The following is a 17,770-nucleotide window of genomic DNA, read 5'->3' as shown; positions in this document are numbered from 1 at the left end:
GTTTTTATCTCAGGATTGAAGGTCTCTGGATGTTTGAAATGGCCCAGCGGAAATCAACCTCTCAGACTGTCTAAGCGATGCTTGCTTTGTTTTGCTTTAATCATCCCATTGCCTCCTGGTCCTCTACTAAAGTTAAATAGTCAAGGGTCATAGACATGGGTAGGGTTGAAGACATATTAAAACGGGGATCTTCTACTGTGGTGCAAAAGCTGGATTTTGCAATGGGGCTGACAGGTGCCCAGTAGCCTTCCCCCAAGTTAGAGAATGAAGAGACAATGGCCATGAGCACAAGAGAGCATCTTAGCAGCAACAACTATGATGGCTCCATTTTGAAGGCAAGCAGGCAGCACTGTAAGCTTGCACTGACTCCTGGGAAGCAATAACATTTACTCTAATGCAGTGGGATTCTTCTTATAATTGTCTAACATACTGATCCATGCAAATATTTTGTCTGCTTAACAAAAAGCATGGTGCCAACATGTCATCATTTTGCAAGAGGAGTTTCATTTCACAACCAAGAGCCAAAATGTGTCTTTGTAAAGGATGCCATTTTAGGATGGCAACAGTTTGAGTTATCTTTGTCACTGACTTTAAAATTAGTATTGTGTTGAAACCTGTCCTCTAATTTCTTGAAAGTTGTGTCCCTCCTTCATTTGTCTGCCTCATTCACAGGGTGCTTTTTAATTTTTTTATATTCTGTTGGGAACGGGGGTTAAGCCTTCCTTATTGTCGGAAGAAGGGTGATGTGTGCCCTCACCCCCATAAAAGCATTTCTTTAATACTCTGCTGCCTCCCCAACTATCTGCACTTCCTGATCTGAAAAAGCCCATGGGAGGAGTTACCCTGTGACATCATTGGAACACAGGAAGTCAGGCAGGCTGGCTACTAAGGTCAGTGGAGTCACTGATTTTGTTTCTAGGAGAAGTTCTTCCTTTTACTTAAAAAAAATAACTCCATGGTGATTTCTTTAAAAGTAGGAGGGAATCACTAAAAAACAACAAGCAATAGCAGTCAGGTGTATGGTAGCCAGTTTCTTCAACCTTTCACACTTACAGTGGTACCTCAGGTTAAGAACTTAATTCGTTCGGGAGGTCCGTTCTGGAGGTCCGTTCTTAACCTGAAACTGTTTTTAACCTGAGGTACCACTTTAGCTAATGGGGCCTCCTGCTGCCGCCACTGCGCGATTTCTGTTCTCATCCTGAAGCAAAGTTCTTAACCCGAGGTAATATTTCTGGGTTAGCAGAGTCTGTAACCTGAAGTGTATGTAACCCGAGGTAACACTGCATAGGAAAGCCTAGTCAATGGTATTATGGTGTTTTCAGAAAATGTAGACTTCAGTGTGGTGTAGTGGTTCAGAGCGGTGGACTCGTAACCTGGTGAACCGGGTTCGCTTCCCCGCTCCTCCACATGCAGCTGCTGGGTGACCTTGGGCTAGTCACACTTCTCTGAAGTCTCTCAGCCTCACTCACCTCACAGAGTGTTTGTTATGGGGGAGGAAGGGAAAGGAGAATGTTAGCCGCTTTGAGACTCCTTCGGGTAGTGATAAAGCGGGATATCAAATCCAAACTCTTCTTCTTCACTTCTTCAAGTGGAATTTTTTAAAAATGCACCCATGCAAAATTCACTATTCCCACCCACCCCTTCAAATGCCATTTTTCTTGTTGCTTGGTAGAAGAAAACAGAATAATTTTTTGGCACAGCACTTGTAAGAACTCTGTGCTTGGTATCTCTTCTATTAGTTTCGTACTACTTAAATTACTTCCCAGTCTATGAGCATGGTGTAGCAGAACTGAGAAAAAATTGTTAGAAGGTGGTGCTTCTGATAATATAAGAACAAACTAGCCTTATTTACTATAAGGCTCTTTTCCCTGAGCAATTTCTGCGAGCCGTCAAACATCGCCCAACATGACAGGCCTTTTGCTTGGTTTTGGGATACTATCCACAGTGTGAACTGTTTGCCTGCAGTTCTGCAGATAATGGAGATGGAGCAAACACTGCAGTAAATGAACCTGTCTGTCTCACAGGGTGACATCAAACTGGCTCTTCACACACACAGCACCCAAAATAGAAGTATTATTATGGAAATTGTGTCTTGACACTTTGCTATAACAAACATTTCAGGAACGCCTAGAGTATGTTATCTAAAGCAATTTATATTTCTGCCGACGGAAACAAAACACTGACTGTCCATAATAATATCTCAGCAGCTAACAAGGAGGGTGCAGCAAACCCATTCGCCTCCCCCCACCCACAAAAGAGCTTGATCAAAACAACAAAACTGCATTGCCTTGGTGCTTAATTTTTGAATTAAGCAATGCAAGACTCAAGCCTTTCTTTCTCTTCCACTACCTGTCATTACATACTTGTGGGAATCTAATCATGCATTCTATTTCCATATTCTAAGGCTAAGGCTTTACATTGGTAAGATGACAGAATTCCCAGGAGTAAGGTATTCAGGAAGGTCCTGGGTTCCCTTGACATGGGAGACGGCTGCCATTTTGTAAGCCGATATTCCATTTTGAGGAGTTTGCATGGAGTAAGTCTTAAGAGGGCTGTGTGAACATTTCTCTGCCTGTCACCTAGCAACCGGGCCCCAATTCTACCCATTTCTCTACCTGCCTAATAATGGCTCCCAACTCACCGATGTAGCAATTTATACTTAAAATCAGTGCTTAGTGTGAATCAACCATCAATAGCATGCAGAATAGAAACTTGCTATAGAAAGGTTAAACAGCAGTAGTACAGTGGTACCTCAGGTTACAGACGCTTCAGGTTACCTGCGCTTCAGATTACAGACTCCGCTAACCCAGAAATAGTACCTCAGGTTAAGAACTTTACCTCAGGATGAGAACAGAAATTACCCGGTGGCTGCGCAATGGCAGTGGGAGGCCCCATTTGCTAAAGTAGTACCTCAGGTTAAGAATGGACCTCCAGAAAAAATTAAGTTCTTAACCCGAGGTACCACTGTATCATGTTGTGTGCTGTCTACATCCCGTTGAATTCACTGACAATCCTTCCAATGAGTTCAATGTCTCTTACTTTTACCTATTGTTGAACCATGTATTAAATCAGTGCCATCGCCTCTCATCAATGTTAAATTGAGACCTCAGTTCGAATGTTACATAGCGGCTGCTGCCCACTACCCAAACAAAAGACTACCATGAAAATCAATGCAAAAAGGCACTTCGCAGCGGAAAAACTGACATCTTGTTAGAGAAGTTTGTTTTGGAAACTCAGTTTTGCATTATTGTTCTTGCCAAGTCAATGAACCCAGTCCAGCACTCCTTGAGTACAACATGGAACACTCTGCTCTGTTCATCAAGCTCTTGCCCAATAATGTTACTCCAGTTGGGAACAGGAACAATGTTTGTATACGTCCCCTTCCATGCAAAGAGAGAAATGAATGATGAAGGCAGACAGATGGAGACTGAATGCAGTTTGGAGATCAGATCATGGCGACTGAATATTAAGAACTGGGAAGAAATGAACATCCCAAAAGCACATTTTTAATATGATCAGAGAAAGATCTCATTGAAACCCTTAAGTTTGTGTTTTTGAACTGTGATAGCTGTTTTAGTGATTTCATCTGAACTGCAGCCCTCCTTGCTCTTACATAATTCAAAAAAAAAAAAAAAAAGGATTTCTGATGCAAAGAAGAAATGCAAATAGAAACAAATTTCCATAAAGGCTTGAAAATGTGAACTTCAAAGTTTAATAATGAAGGGAAAATGAATCCTAGCATTTCACTTTGTCACATATACTGTCAAAAACATGACAATAACATATTACCTCATTTCTATGCAGACACTATTCTAAATGTGGCAGGAACGGACTTAAGAGAATTAGAACATCTTGGCAATGCAACGGAATGCTAAACAACAAAATGGATAGTGATCTGAGCTAACAGCAAAAGGCCTAATCCTGCATGAGGAGGACATCCTCTGACTCTCCCACTTTTCTTTTGTTTTCATTTATAAATGCATGCATGTTCACAGCTCGAAAATTATCTGCTACCCTCAAATTTTGTTTCCAATATACATGGAGGTTTCCTTAGCAGACTAGGTACAGGAAAGATTATATGAATACATTTATGGAATGTGCATTTGAAAATGTCAAGAACAGCTTAGAAAAATGTGGCAAAGAAAGCAGCTGAACATCCTTTCTGCACACATAATGCATCCATAATAACAATGTCCTACAGCCACTAGGCTTCGCGCTGCTTCCAGGATAAGCCGGTTTTGATTCTTGATTGTTTCTACACCAAATCTATGAGTTCACCCACACAATCCGAACCCAGTGGTTTTTATCAAATGAGAAAGTGACCATTGCCAGCATGAATGGAAGCCTAAGCGTGTGCAAATATGTATCCATGTGTAATAATAATAATAATAATAATAATAATAATAATAATAATAATAAGCTCACTTATGGCTTATGTGTGTGGTACGGAAGCTGTACTACCCAGGACAGGATGGGGTTGTGCAGAGTTGTTAAGGCAGCAGAGAGCATTGTTGGCTGCCCACTCTCCACCTTAGAGCAGATTTATGCCACAAGGTGCCATAGGAAGGCACTGGACATAGTAAAAGATCCATCGCATCCTGGTCACTGTCTCTTCGAGCTCCTGCCGTCTGGACGGAGATACAGGACGATGAAGACAAGAACAAGCCGTCTCAAGAACAGCTTCTTCTCCAGAGCGATCTCGGCCCTGAATGGGAAACCTGGACTTTGAAAGTCATCTAATCTTCCTTGCTGTATTATATTGCATTGTTTTAATTAGTGTTTTTATAGTTGTTCTGATTTTGTGTGGAGTGCCCTACCTGGGTGGATGGAGCAGCCAAGTAAATTTCGTTGTCCCTGAGAGGGGGCAATGACAATAAAGATATTCTTATTATTATTATTAGTAGTAGTAGTAGTAGTAGTAGTAGTAGTAATAATAATAATAAACAGGTGTTGTCGTTTTTAAAAAATTTGCTTTCAGGTTTTTTCTTACAATCAAGCAGTATATCAAATTGTATGAAATAAGTAAAAAATAAATAACTAGACCCCATTCACACCATCTGCAGTCATACCTTGGTTTTCAAACAGCTTAGTTCTCAAACATTTTGGCTCCCAAATGCCGCAAACCTGGAAGTGACTGTTCCGGTTTTCAAATGTTCTTTTGGAAGCCGAATGTCTGACGCAGCTTCCACGGCTTCTGATTGGCTGCAGGACCTTCCTACAGCCAATCAGAAGCTGCGCTTTGGTTTCTGAACATCTTGGAAGTCAAACAGACTTCCAGAACGGATTTCGTTCGACTTCCAAGGTAAGACTTATTCCTGTTTTGTAGTAAATGGAATGAATGAGGGAGCCGGCTAACAGACCCAGCTCCAGCTTTTGTGGGCTCACGGCAGGCTGCCCTCAGTGGGCCCTGCTTGCGTTGACAACCCCGCAGCAGCCCCTGTCACTTGGGTCCCCTGGTGGCAGCTGCAACAGCCAGCCTATTCTTGCTAGTGTGTACGTATCATCCTGGTTTGTGTGTGGAAGGGTGAGCTGGAGGGTGTCTGTCTTATGCTACTTTGCTCTGGCCAACTTAGTTGCGTGGTGAGTTCCCACCTCCCACCAGTAGGACTAAAGACACATGACACCAAAGTTTAGGTTAATGGGCTAAAATTGGCCACAACTTTATTGGTTAAAGGTAAAGAGCGGTATTGGCTTAGGCATTGATCCTATTGACTATCTGGCTTCAGCCTGTTTGCTTGAAGACCGGGAAGGGTTAACACTAGCAGGGGGAGCCCTGCTGATGCACATCAAGTAGGGACTCCCCCAGGGTCACCGCTCGGGGGTGCGTTTTAAGCCAGCCTCCGCAGGTGTGTTGAGGGCGTGAAGCCCGCAACACCACCTCTTCCCGAGGTCGGAAGTGGCTTTGTCAGTTTGCGAGCTCATTTTTGTTACATGGCAGATTGAGCTGATGGAACCGAGTCACTGCGCCTGTCAGCAATCGTTAGCTGCAGACGAAATTTCATCACAATAACCAGGTACACCATAGCTCAGTAGATGCCTAGTTCCTCTTCTAATCTGCTGTACTCTCACAAGATTAGAACTCTGGAATGCTAAGCATTAAATGACCATTTTGAAAGCCAAAAGGGGCTATCCCTTGTTTACAAGCTCATTACTCTTGATATTTAAAGGTTTGAGGGACACAAAGGGTACACAAGTGTACATGAGAAAACTATACAACCTTTAGAAGGCAGCCCTGAAGGCAGCCCCATACAGGGAAGTTTTAAAAATGTTTATTATATTTTTATAAACGGTTGTACCTTGGATTCCGAACAACTTGAGTGTCAAACATTTTGGTTCCTGAACGCCGCAAACCCAGAAGTTACTGTTCTGGTTTGCAAACATTCTTTGGAACCCAAACGCCTGACACAGCTTACATCGCTTCTGATTGGCTGCAGGAGCTTCTCCTTAGTTTCCGAACGTTTTGGAAGTCGAACAGATTCCAGAACGGATTCCATTTGACTTCCAAGGTACCACTATATGTTGGAAGCTGCCCACAGGGGTTGGGGCAACCCAGTCTGATTGGGGGGGGGTATAAATCATAAATAATTACTATAGTTTTTCATGTATAAGACAAGTTTTTTTCCCTTTAAAATGTCAAAAATTAGGGGGCGTCTTATACTCTCGACCATCTCCCCCCATTTTCTTAAATCTGTCCCCCAAAATAGGGGGTGTCTTATACATGGGGGCATCTTATAGATGGAAAAATGTGGTGTGTATACACACACACTGTCCCTATTTTCATTGGAGAAATGTTGAAGGGTATGGAATGGCTGCTGTTTTGTTGGAGCCCAGGCATTTTTTAAGTCATTATACCCGAAGCACAGTAGTTGTAGGACTGAGGTGCTTCTGCACAGAGTAAAATCTGAGTTCAAATGCATACTTAAATAAAAGCTAACCCAAACATAGCAGACTTACACTCATGTATAATCAAAATCAGCACCAATTTTTCAGCTTACAAATTGGTTTCATCTTTAAATTTGAGCAAACAGGGAAAACCACAGGAGCAATTGTGCAACAGAAATTGATTGCCCCAACCCCACTCCCTTCCCAGGCACTGCTATTTTTCTTGTTTGCATCCATCACTGATCTAATCTGTCCAAATAATGTGATTTTACAGCTTGTTTCTGTCCACTTGCTTGGGTATTGCTATCCTTTCAGTTTCGCTATCAGCTGCATAGTTGATCATTGTCTAATTTATAGCCAAGGAACATTGGCTAAAGTAACAGATGGAGCAGCTGCATAGACTGAATATGAGCAACTGAAATTCAGACTCAAGCTACAGAAAAACATATGGAATCCTTTTTATAAAAAAGAACCACCATCTAAATCTAAATTTTGCACTTAGAAAATGCACAACATATGACCACCTATAGTGTTCAGCAGCTCCGCGTGGTCGTCTGTAGGAGCTCAAAGGGCAGCTTCCTTTATTTAAATAACTTTCACCTCACTCTTCAACAACAACAAAAGGCTTCTAAATGACTACCAGTGATATAGGACAATCCCTGGCCATGGACTGAGAAACTAAAAGACGCAACAGAAAAATATGGTAAAGGGCATGCAACAGTATTGGGAGATCGAAGAGTTAATAACTGGAGAAAGAAGCATGGAAAAATAACCCTGGTTGTGGTTTGTCTTACTGATAAGACGGCTGGTAGTTTTTATCACCTCTGGGCCCCTCTCAATTGTATTTTACATCAAAAGTAACAGCTAAATTCCAAAAGTAAGTAGCAGTGTCTGTTCTTACTAGAAGCTTGAGAACATCTCTAACTCTCTATTAACAGCAAAAGAAAGGGCACAACTGGGTACATCTGAATGTATGAACTGGGCCGTACAAGCTATACCTGATGCTGATGCTGCAAATTAATCATAACAGCTCTAGGCCACATGTGCAGTCCAGGTTTTTCACTGCTTGCTAAGATTGATATTATTTATATACCACCCATGTAACTAAGTCCCGTAAGCCAGCGATTCCCAATTAGTTTAGTACTGCAGATCCCCTGTTTTTCAAAAGCCAAGCCATGGACCCCCTGCTTTTGAAAATTTTGATGTCTCTTGCTATGGTGAATAGTGCCATGGCTATGGTGAATGGTGCCAATAATCCCATGGCTGGGTTATGTGGATCCCCTAGGCAATTTGTGGCTTTTTAAAGAAAGTACAAAACACAACCTAAGTAAGTTATTCTTAAAACAACAACAACACAAGAGCAGAAGAGAAGCCAGTCGTATGGTGAAACTGGAACGCTAGAGCGGCAAAGCTCGAATCTTGTTTCACTTCGGGCGCCCCACTCTCTTGGGGGAGCGGGGAGGGAGATGCAGAACAAGGGAGAAAACCCAAAATTTTAATGCAGCTGTTGCTGTGCTATTAATACCCTCCCACCCACTCTAAATGAAAAGTAGCAAAGTCAGGAGTTGCAGCCCTGATGTCTTACCACCTGTAATTATTATTACAGTACTGTGATCATTGTTATTCTGCCTTTTCTCTAGCAGGGACTCAAGACGGCTTACAGATAAAATAGAAACAGCTAAAAGCACTGGGGAATGCGCTTTGAATTTTTAAATGTTTAAGAACGGGAGTCCAGTGGAGCACCGTGTCTTCTGCTAAAAGCTGGATCTGGAATGAACGGAAGTCCGAGGGGACGATTTAAGGAGATTGCTGCAACCACGGAAAGGGTTGTGGTTTTTCTACAGGGACAGAGCACAGGGGGTCCTTGGGTTTTAACTTTTATTTCATAAAAATATATACACCACTTATTTGTAGAACAACTGCAAAGCGGTTTACAAAACACAAAACAGTAGAAGCCAGTTGTAAACACAGCAGCATAAAATCGGTTTTAAACCACCATAAAATCAGTAAGGGAAAAGAATTTGGTGCAAATTTGTAAAAACATAAGAAATATGTAGGGCTACCTTTGAAGGTGACCCAGAAACTACAACTAATCCAGAATCCAGCAGCTAGACTGGTGACTGGGAGTGGCCGCCGAAACCACATAACACCGGTCCTGAAAGACCTACATGGCAAAAAGGGATGAAGGATTGCTAAAAAATTTTAAAATAAGGATGCAGTGAAGGGGAGGTTTGGGGAAGTCGTGTTATGTTTGTCTGTTTTTTGTTTATGTTGTAAAATTAATAAAAATTATTTTTTTTAAAAAAAGAAAGACCTACATGGCTTCCAGTACGTTTCCGAGCACAATTCAAAGTGTTGGTGTTGACCTTTGAAGCCCTAAACGGCCTCGGCCCAGTATATCTGAAGGAGTGTCTCCACCCCCATCGTTCAGCCCAGACACTGAGGTCCAATGCCGAGGGCCTTCTGGTGGTTCCCTCACTGCAAGAAGTGAGGTTGCAGGGAACCAGGCAGAGGGCCTTTTCAGTACTGGTACCTGCCCTGTGGAACACCCTCCAATCAGATGTCAAGGAAATAAACAACTATCTGTCTTTTAGAAGACATCTGAAGGCAACCCTGTTTATGGAAGTTTTTTACTGTTTGATATTTTATTGCTTTTTTTTATTAATAATATTCTGTTGGTTGCTGCCCAGAGTGGCAGGGGAAACCCAGCCAGATGGGCAGGGTATAAATAAAAAAATATTATTATTATTACTAAATCAAATAACCTGATCTCAATGCAGAAGAAGAAGAGGAGGAGTTTGGATTTGATATCCCACTTTATCACTACCCGAAGGAGTCTCAAAGTGGCTAACATTCTCCTTTCCCTTCCTCCCCCACAACAAACACTCTGTGAGGTGAGTGGGGCTGAGAGACTTCAAAGAAATGTGACTGGCCCAAGGTCACCCAGCAGCTGCATGTGGAGGAGCAGAGATGCGAACTCGGTTCCCCAGATTACGAATCTACTGCTCCTAACCACTACACCACACAGATACAATGTTTCTTGCAATCAGATCCTTCACATAAATATAGTACAGTATAATGCAGAGATCACTTTGGATTTTAGACAATACAGGAGGTCTGCAGATACAAATTTATGCCAACATGCACTCTGGGTGAATCAGAAAAACCTAACTGCTTTTGAGAGTAAATGTTTAATAACCAAGTAGAGTCTCTGCTGTAGAACTGGGAAGCTGGGAGTACCAAACTGTATTTTTTCCTTTACTGTCTTTGTTATTGTAAAATGTTAATTCATCCTCCTTATATTGAATTTAGTAACTGTAAAGATAAAATAGCCGGGATTGAGTATCAATTTGCATTGCTGCCAGGAACACTGTCATAAAGTATTTCAGATGATTTGTTGTTGCCTGTGTGTTGGAGCTAAAAAGACATCCTTAATAATCATTGAATCATTTTTCAAAAAGACATATGACAAGTTCTAAAAAAAAACATGTTGCCTCTATACAATACAAGCAGATGCATGGCAACAGAAAACAATGAAAAGGGGTGGTAGTGGGGAAGAGAATCCTAAATATCAGCCACAGCAGAGATAAACTGGAATGAACAAAAAGAAGGTGGAAATAATGTTCACAAATATTGTGCTACAATGAGATGAGTTTATTTTCCTGGAGTGTTTTTCCTCACTTTAATTCAGACAGGAAAATTTATACATCTTCCTTTGGTTCCATACATGATGTAAATCATAACCAAAGGAAAGGGAACACACTTTAACCTATAACATTAGGTCACTGAATAGATTATTTGTTTATTTAGCCTAATACAATGAGGTACTCCTGGATTTTTCATGCAGCTCTCCTGCTTCAAGGAGAAAAGTCAACATTTGTATTGTATTGCTATGACAATCCATAGCTGAACTATGAAAATTGATGCAGTTGCTGCTGCGGTTGTGAAGTCCGAGTCCAAAATGTGTCACAAATTGTGCTGGCCTAGGGTCACTGTTCTTGACTGAAGATAGATTATCTGTCGATCACCACCACCATCATCTGCTATGGCAAGCTTGTTGTGAAATTTGCTCCTCTGGAAAGTCTGTCCAGGGACTCGCCATGTATTCTTTCAGAAGACAGGTTTTTTTAATCCAAGCTGACAGTTGGCTATATTTGATCTTCACGAAATTTCTTTGAGCTGGATTAACTGATGTTATATTTAACGGTTTGATAATGATGATAGTCACTCATAATTTTAGTGTTCTGAGCAGGGCTTTTTTTTCCCCCAGCCGGAGCTCAGTTCTGGCACCTCTCATAACTGGATAAGAAAAGAAGGGAGAAGTTCACGGTGAACTCCAGCACCTCTTTTTCTAGAAAAATAGCACTGGTCTGATGGTATTAGCTGTGTTCAATCTTCATCAGATAAGAAAAAAGGGCATGAACTGGAAAAAAATAAATGTGGGAAATGCAACAAAATGTTGCAGCATACAGTGGTTTTGTTCAGGATCCCAGCTCCTCCTGACCATTCCCCTCTGCCATATATATGTTCATTGTGCTCTGAACATGCTGCTATATCTGTTACGTATGTGGGTGGTGCCATAAGCAATGGCACTCAGAGATTTCAGACAGTTGTTAGTATGTATGATTTCTACAGGACCTAAACATACTAGGATCCTTGTGGGACCTGGACAACCGACTCCCTGTGTTGGGGGTGGGTATGATAGGTCAGCCACAACACCCGATTGGTAGGTCCCTCGTAGCTGGGTGCAATCTGGCCAATGGGATGCAGTTTAAATGGTTTGAGAGACCAGTATATACCCGTGGATGTGACCCAGAGCTTCATCTTTCGGCGCGTGCATTCGGAACACCCGCCCACCTCTCCCTACTTTTAGGGCATTTTGCAATATGCCGTCATGTGTCGTCTTTTGTTGGGACAGGGGCATGGCAGGAATTTTCCCCACTAGGCTGATTGGCTGTTGCCATTTGGGTTTCGCCTGCCGCGTAGGAAATAGTCACAACTTGTAAGGTTGCGGATAGGCTCTGGTTCAGGTGATAAGGATGGGAGAAGGCTCTCGCCATCCCTATGTGAAGGATATTCCGTTAAAGGAATCCAGGGACTCGATGGTTTGGTCAACCCCAGAGAGGGAGTTGTGCCTGTGCCTGAGTCCAGGGGGACATTTGGGTGACAGAGTTAGCCCGTTCCCAGCTTTCTACTTATCCAGGTGTTCACCCTTGGCTGACCTATGCTGGAACCCTGGGTCAGCGCTACCTGCATGGCAGGGAGCAAGTCGAACCAGAGCCTATGCAACAAGTCACTTTCTGTAATCGATAAAGTTTTGGCCTAAATTCTGCCAAAAACTAAAACAAAATTTGAGTCATGTGTGAATTTATTTAGGGGGGAGGTTTCTGGGTCTGAACATGCAAATAGAGACAAAACATTTCATTTAGTGGCTGCTGTCAGCAACCCATGTTGTCTCTCCATAAACCTTTCTAGCAATGATGTAATTGAATAATGTAATTTTGTGCCATCATGTTCAATATTTCAGCACCTACCCCAAAGAGCAGTTGGTGAACTGGAGCAAGGTTATTGCAGGATATGACAGGATATGACATCACACCACATGGGAGGGATGTGAGCTACTGGTACTCACTTGATTCCCTCCCCAGCATAGGCTTAGGTCCTTACACACACTATAAACTTTGAGCGCAGTAGGGTTGTTTTTTGGTTTATCTTTTTTTCCAAAATTACCCAGTTCTGCTGCACTGCAGTGTGTCCTTTATGTAAGCAGGATCTAATCCCGTAACCAAATGCTCTTTTATGCTTGTCACTGTTTTGTGGATGGGAGACAAAAGATGAGATCTTTCTCTTTGAACGTTTCTCAGTGTGTTTTCCACAGCATATTCCGCAAGCCCTTCATTTGAAACGTAGCTTGTCTCACCCGATTTTCCTCTATTATAGCTGTGCTTTTTCTCATTTATTTTGTAGTTATTTCACTCCTTATCTCAAACAGTTTCTCAAGACGGCACTATCTCATTAAAACAAAAATTGGAATTGTTAACCTCCCTATTCTCAGTAGTTTCTCAAGGCATTCTAAGGACACAAGAGATATAATCAAATACCCTTTCAGCTTTCAGAAGTATTCTTAACAGTGAAAACTGTTTAAAGATGGACAATAAGGTTGTTCCAGTCAAACTCCCATAATGCTCAAGAGTGAGCCAGAAAATGTAATCACATTGTCCTATGTTGAGACTTTTAAAGTTGCTAATCAAGGACAGCTTTGAATATAAGCAATAGTTAGATGTACTACAAGTTTGCCAATCAAGTTATTAAACACTGATAAACTTAAAACACACACAAACCAGCAAACCTGTAATGTTAGCTGCCGGGGCCAAAGTCTTCTTGGCCTGAGTATCTGGACTAAAGTAGCCCCGCAACTGGGAATTTCCTTGTTCATTTCTGCTCTTTGAATGGTCCACCAAGGCATTGACCACATATCCTGAATTGGTAGATATGGCTAATTTTGTCTCTGGTGTCTCTTCTTTCAAAGCAGCTAGCAAAGCCCTGGCTTAGATTTACAGGCCTTAACAGCATGGGTAGGAAGATAACATGAATTCCATATGCATAAAGTGACTGAACCAATACCAGACCACAGCAGGACTTAGGCTTGTCCAAGTTCATCCAGTCCTGACCTATCCACCTTCTAGACTTCCCTGTGAGCTTCAGTTCCCAGGTAGAAGGTAGAAATGTTCTAGGAAGCAATGTACATGATGCTATTTCCATATTGAGTACCATCAAAGAAAAGTGCTTTTTGGTGGTAGTCTGCCCTCAATGTATAGGTCCTGTTATCTACATGCTTACTGTCTGAAAAGTCACTTATCCACATGTAAAGAATTATGCCCAAAACCTCGCTATTGCTCCACAGATTCAGATATCCAAGAAGCTGGCTTCCTTACTTCCTTGTTTGTTTGTGTTTTGCTGGTTGGTGGCAGCCATTTTCAGGCAGAAACCACAGAGCAAGGGAGCAAGTTCAGATATATCGGAGAGCAGGCAAATCAGAACAGGAGAAATCAGACAAATCAATTCCCCGCCCCCCGCACTCCATCTCTATTTTGCTGAGTAGCTGCCACCATTTCAGGAAGAAACCATGGATATGGGATAATCAGCCTCATATAACCAACATGCTTAAGTCTAATTAATGCACGAAGGGGTTAATACTATAGAGTAAGGTGTCCTGCCAGGCTTAGCTAGGTCAACTTCCTTTACCATAGGAGGAAATAGGTAATAAAACCCCTGTTCCTCCTGTTAAGCTACCTGAAAAGTTCAGAGTATGAAGAGGTTTGATCTGGTTGCTCCTGCTCAACTGCATGGCTATCATCAGCCATTCTTGACTTCCTATAGCAATAATTTAGGAACTTCCACCACTTTGTAACTAAGCCAAGTTTTACTGCCTGTGCAATTTTCTGAAAGGCGAGAAACTGGCCGTAGGAGGGTTTATAAGTAAACCATTGTTTAACTTGCCAAACATGGCCTTTTCCTATGCGCTGTGGGTAAAACCTCAGCGCCTAGGGCTTGCCGATCGCATGGTCGGCAGCTCGAATCCCCACGATGGGGTGAGCTCCCGTCTTTCGGTCCCAGCTCCTGCCCACCTAGCAGTTCAAAAGTACATCAAAGTGCAAGATGGCGAGATGGGCACACAACCCTAGAGTCGGACATGACTGGCCCGTATGGGCAGGGGTACCTTTACATACATATATATATATATATATATATATATATATTTGCTTTCGTAGATTTTCACGGGTACAGGAATGCAGGTTTTGGTGTCCTCGGGTGTCTTCCCGTGTAAAAGTTGGGGTGTCTAGGCGACGTTTCGACGAGGTGAGACCTCGTCGAAACGTCGCCTAGACACCCCAACTTTTACACGGGAAGACACCCGAGGACACCAAAACCTGCATATATATATATATATATATATATATATATATATATATCCAAAGGAAATCATGGACTTCTTAGGTGTATGCTTGCTTAATGAACAATTTCCAGGAGCAGTGCACGCGCCCTCGCTCGCTCGGCGCAGGCCCACTCACTCAGTGTGCTGCCTGCCGTGGCCACCGTGGCACGAAGCGGCCAGCTGAGCCTGGAGGTGCCGCGTCCAGCCTCCAGCTCTTCCCCACCGGAGGAGCCACCCTCTATCCGCTGCCTGCCTCTTCCAGCCCTAAAAAAAGGTCAACAACTCTGACAAAAGGGGTGGTGGCGCTGGTGGGATCTTTGCACCACAGCGCCGGATATGCTTAAGATGGCCCTGATTGTGTTCAGTAAATGGGACCTGCATGCGCTTAAAATGCCCGTCAAGACATAGGCACAAAACAGTAGCCTTTCCAAACACTCAGAAGAGTCACTAATACTTTGCAATACATTTCTTTTAAGAACTCTCGAATTGGCTCCAAATGTAATGCATGAATTGACGTCAAAACCAGGAGCGTGAAAATGGGATAATGAAGTGTTAGCAATGTAACAGAGTACCTGACTACTGGCCTGATCAGTGACATTTCACTGTGAGATCACTAATGTGGCTAATAGAGTCAGACCAATATAGTTTCTGTTGCTTGCTTTAAAAATTATGCAGTCAAATTGAACAATAAATTTGTAGGACTCTAAGGTCATCTAAGAAGGGTTGCACTGCACTGAAGCAATTCCTTTGTATGGGCACACAATCTGACAGTTTATGGCATACAATAAAATAATACTGTTATCATCTGATCAACTACATTAATGTCTGTCGTAAAGAAAGTGGAAGGGGATCAAGGTGAGCCATGTAAGAAGCAGGTTCAGGATGAGCAATAAGTTTGGCAAGACAAATCCAGATGGGAAGGATGCTAGCTTAGCGTAAGAGCTGTGCAAAATATCTCAGGTTCATTCTCCAGGTAGGACAGGGAAAAACTCCTGCCTGAAACCTTGGAAAGCTTCCACCAGCTTTCCTGTAGCCCTTCAGATGTTGTTGGGCTTCCTTCCCCATAAGTCCCAGCTAGCTAACATCTCTGGAGGAGCACAGTTCAGCTACCCTTGATGTAGACAGTTCTGAGAAAGATGGAGCAATGGTCCGACACAGAATAAAGTATCCTCTTAACAGTTTAGTAGGCAAGCCATATAGCTTGCTTGCTGTGATGATACTTAGCATTTATGTGGTTTCACGCAGTAGTTCCTGAAGCAGTTTTGTAAGGTTGGCTGATACTTTTACAGCTATCCAGGGACCTCTCAGCTCACAGCTATTACTATAGTATGTGGCACAAAACCTTTACCAATGACAAGCAACACATATCACGTGTGAAAACAGGTCCACAGATTTTCTTCGGTGACAACACAGCCTAAAATGGTAATTCTGGATTGGTAGGGTGGGGGGATATTGCAAGCATCGTGTTACATGTCCCAGCATCTGTACTGGCTTCCCATAACCATCATGGCACAGTAAAAAGGTGATGCTTTTAGGCTATAAGGGAAGTCATTTCTTGTGTCCCACTGTGACTGATTTGGCCAGCTGATGGTGTTATTCCATGGCAACCACATAAGGCAAGTGTAGGCAAGCATTTTATGTTTCAGTCCCCTTTTGTCCTTGCCTTTAGAGTCCTTGCCTTTAGAGGCTCATTAAAGATGTGAGATTTAAATTATATTATTGTTTCAATGTAATGTTTTCACCTGTTTTGCACCTTTGGGCCCAAGATGAGTTCGCATTCTCATGATTCATATATGCTTATAGCATATGCATTCAGTTTAGCTTTAGCACATCATGTGGTTCACACATAAGCTTCCTTTTTAGTTCTAACAGTGATCCCAGTGTACTGATTGGACCACACTTCAGCTGCCACCATTCCTCACATCAAATGCAATTTGCAAACCTCTGTAGTAACAGGCTGCCAGTTCCAATTACTGATGCATCCCTTCTCGAAATTTTAAATAAATAAATAAAACTTCTGCCACTTCTATTTCTCCTGCCAAATCCATAACAGCAAGCTCCCCTGTTAGCAACAGAACAGTTTTGTGACCGTGTTTATTGTCTGATATGTTTACCAGTTAATCTGCACTATTTTTGACTGCATTGTGAGGCAAACTGAAATTTTCACTAGGCATGTTGTATAGACAAATTGCAGGAGCAAATCCCAAATATTGTCATTTTGGGTGAAAGGTTAGCTTACACCAGGCCCGCTTAACCTGTCATTGACCAAGTCTAACACAGTTCCTCTTCAACAGCCAAGTTAAGCAATCTTTCATGTGCCTTACAAACCCCTCCTCTTCTTTTACCTATTTTTGCGGTCCAAGGCACAAAAGCTCCCCCACCAAAAAGAAGGTTAACAGAACCCTAGTGACATACCTTTCAAGTGTCCTGATTTTCCAGAGACAGTCCCGGAATTACAAAAGTCATCCCAGCTTTTGATTTGACTGGAATGTTCCTATTCCCCTGCCAGTGCTGCCAAGGTTGAGAAGGAGAATGAGCCGGTACTTGTCCCAAGTCGTGGTGGAGGCAGTGAGGAAGCATCCTGTGGCTTTGCGGTGGCTGCTGTTGACCTCCTCCCTTGGCTGTTGGAGAGCAGGTGAAGAGGAGGAGAGGCTGCCACCACCAAGGCTCAACCCCGTGCTGGCTCTGAGGGGCAGGCAGAAGGCAGGGCCAACCTGGGCGAGAAGAAAGATAGAGATGCAAAATTCAGTGGCCAGCTTGCTCAATGGGGCAAGATGCTTTGAGCATGTAACACCCATTAGTTTCCGGACCCAATTCAAAGTGTTTGTTTTGACCCATAAAGCCTTAAATGGCTCAGGACCACAATACCTCTGTAGAGATAACACTCCACTTTGCGAAGGCAAACCTCGCACAAGACGTGCCACAGCATGTCAAGGAGCGTTACGCTTGCTT

The 17,770-nt window shown here is 42.7% G+C and overlaps 1 long non-coding RNA gene across 1 annotated transcript in view; it reads right to left on the bottom strand.

Annotated features, from left to right (window-relative positions):
- The window catches only part of LOC309350910, a 224,073-nt gene extending 206,646 nt beyond the window's left edge, over positions 1-17,427 (bottom strand). The window contains exon 1 of the long non-coding RNA XR_014160589.1: positions 17,234-17,427. This is a non-coding gene — a long non-coding RNA (uncharacterized lncRNA). The remainder of the gene's footprint in view (positions 1-17,233) is intronic.
- Positions 17,428-17,770: the final 343 nt, after the last annotated feature.

The sequence above is a fragment of the Podarcis erhardii genome (assembly GCF_964252035.2).
Source record: "Podarcis erhardii genome assembly, chromosome: 10".
Lineage (NCBI taxonomy): Eukaryota > Metazoa > Chordata > Lepidosauria > Squamata > Lacertidae > Podarcis > Podarcis erhardii.
Note: the sequence above shows the minus strand (reverse complement) of the source record. Positions and strands in the feature narration are given on the sequence as shown.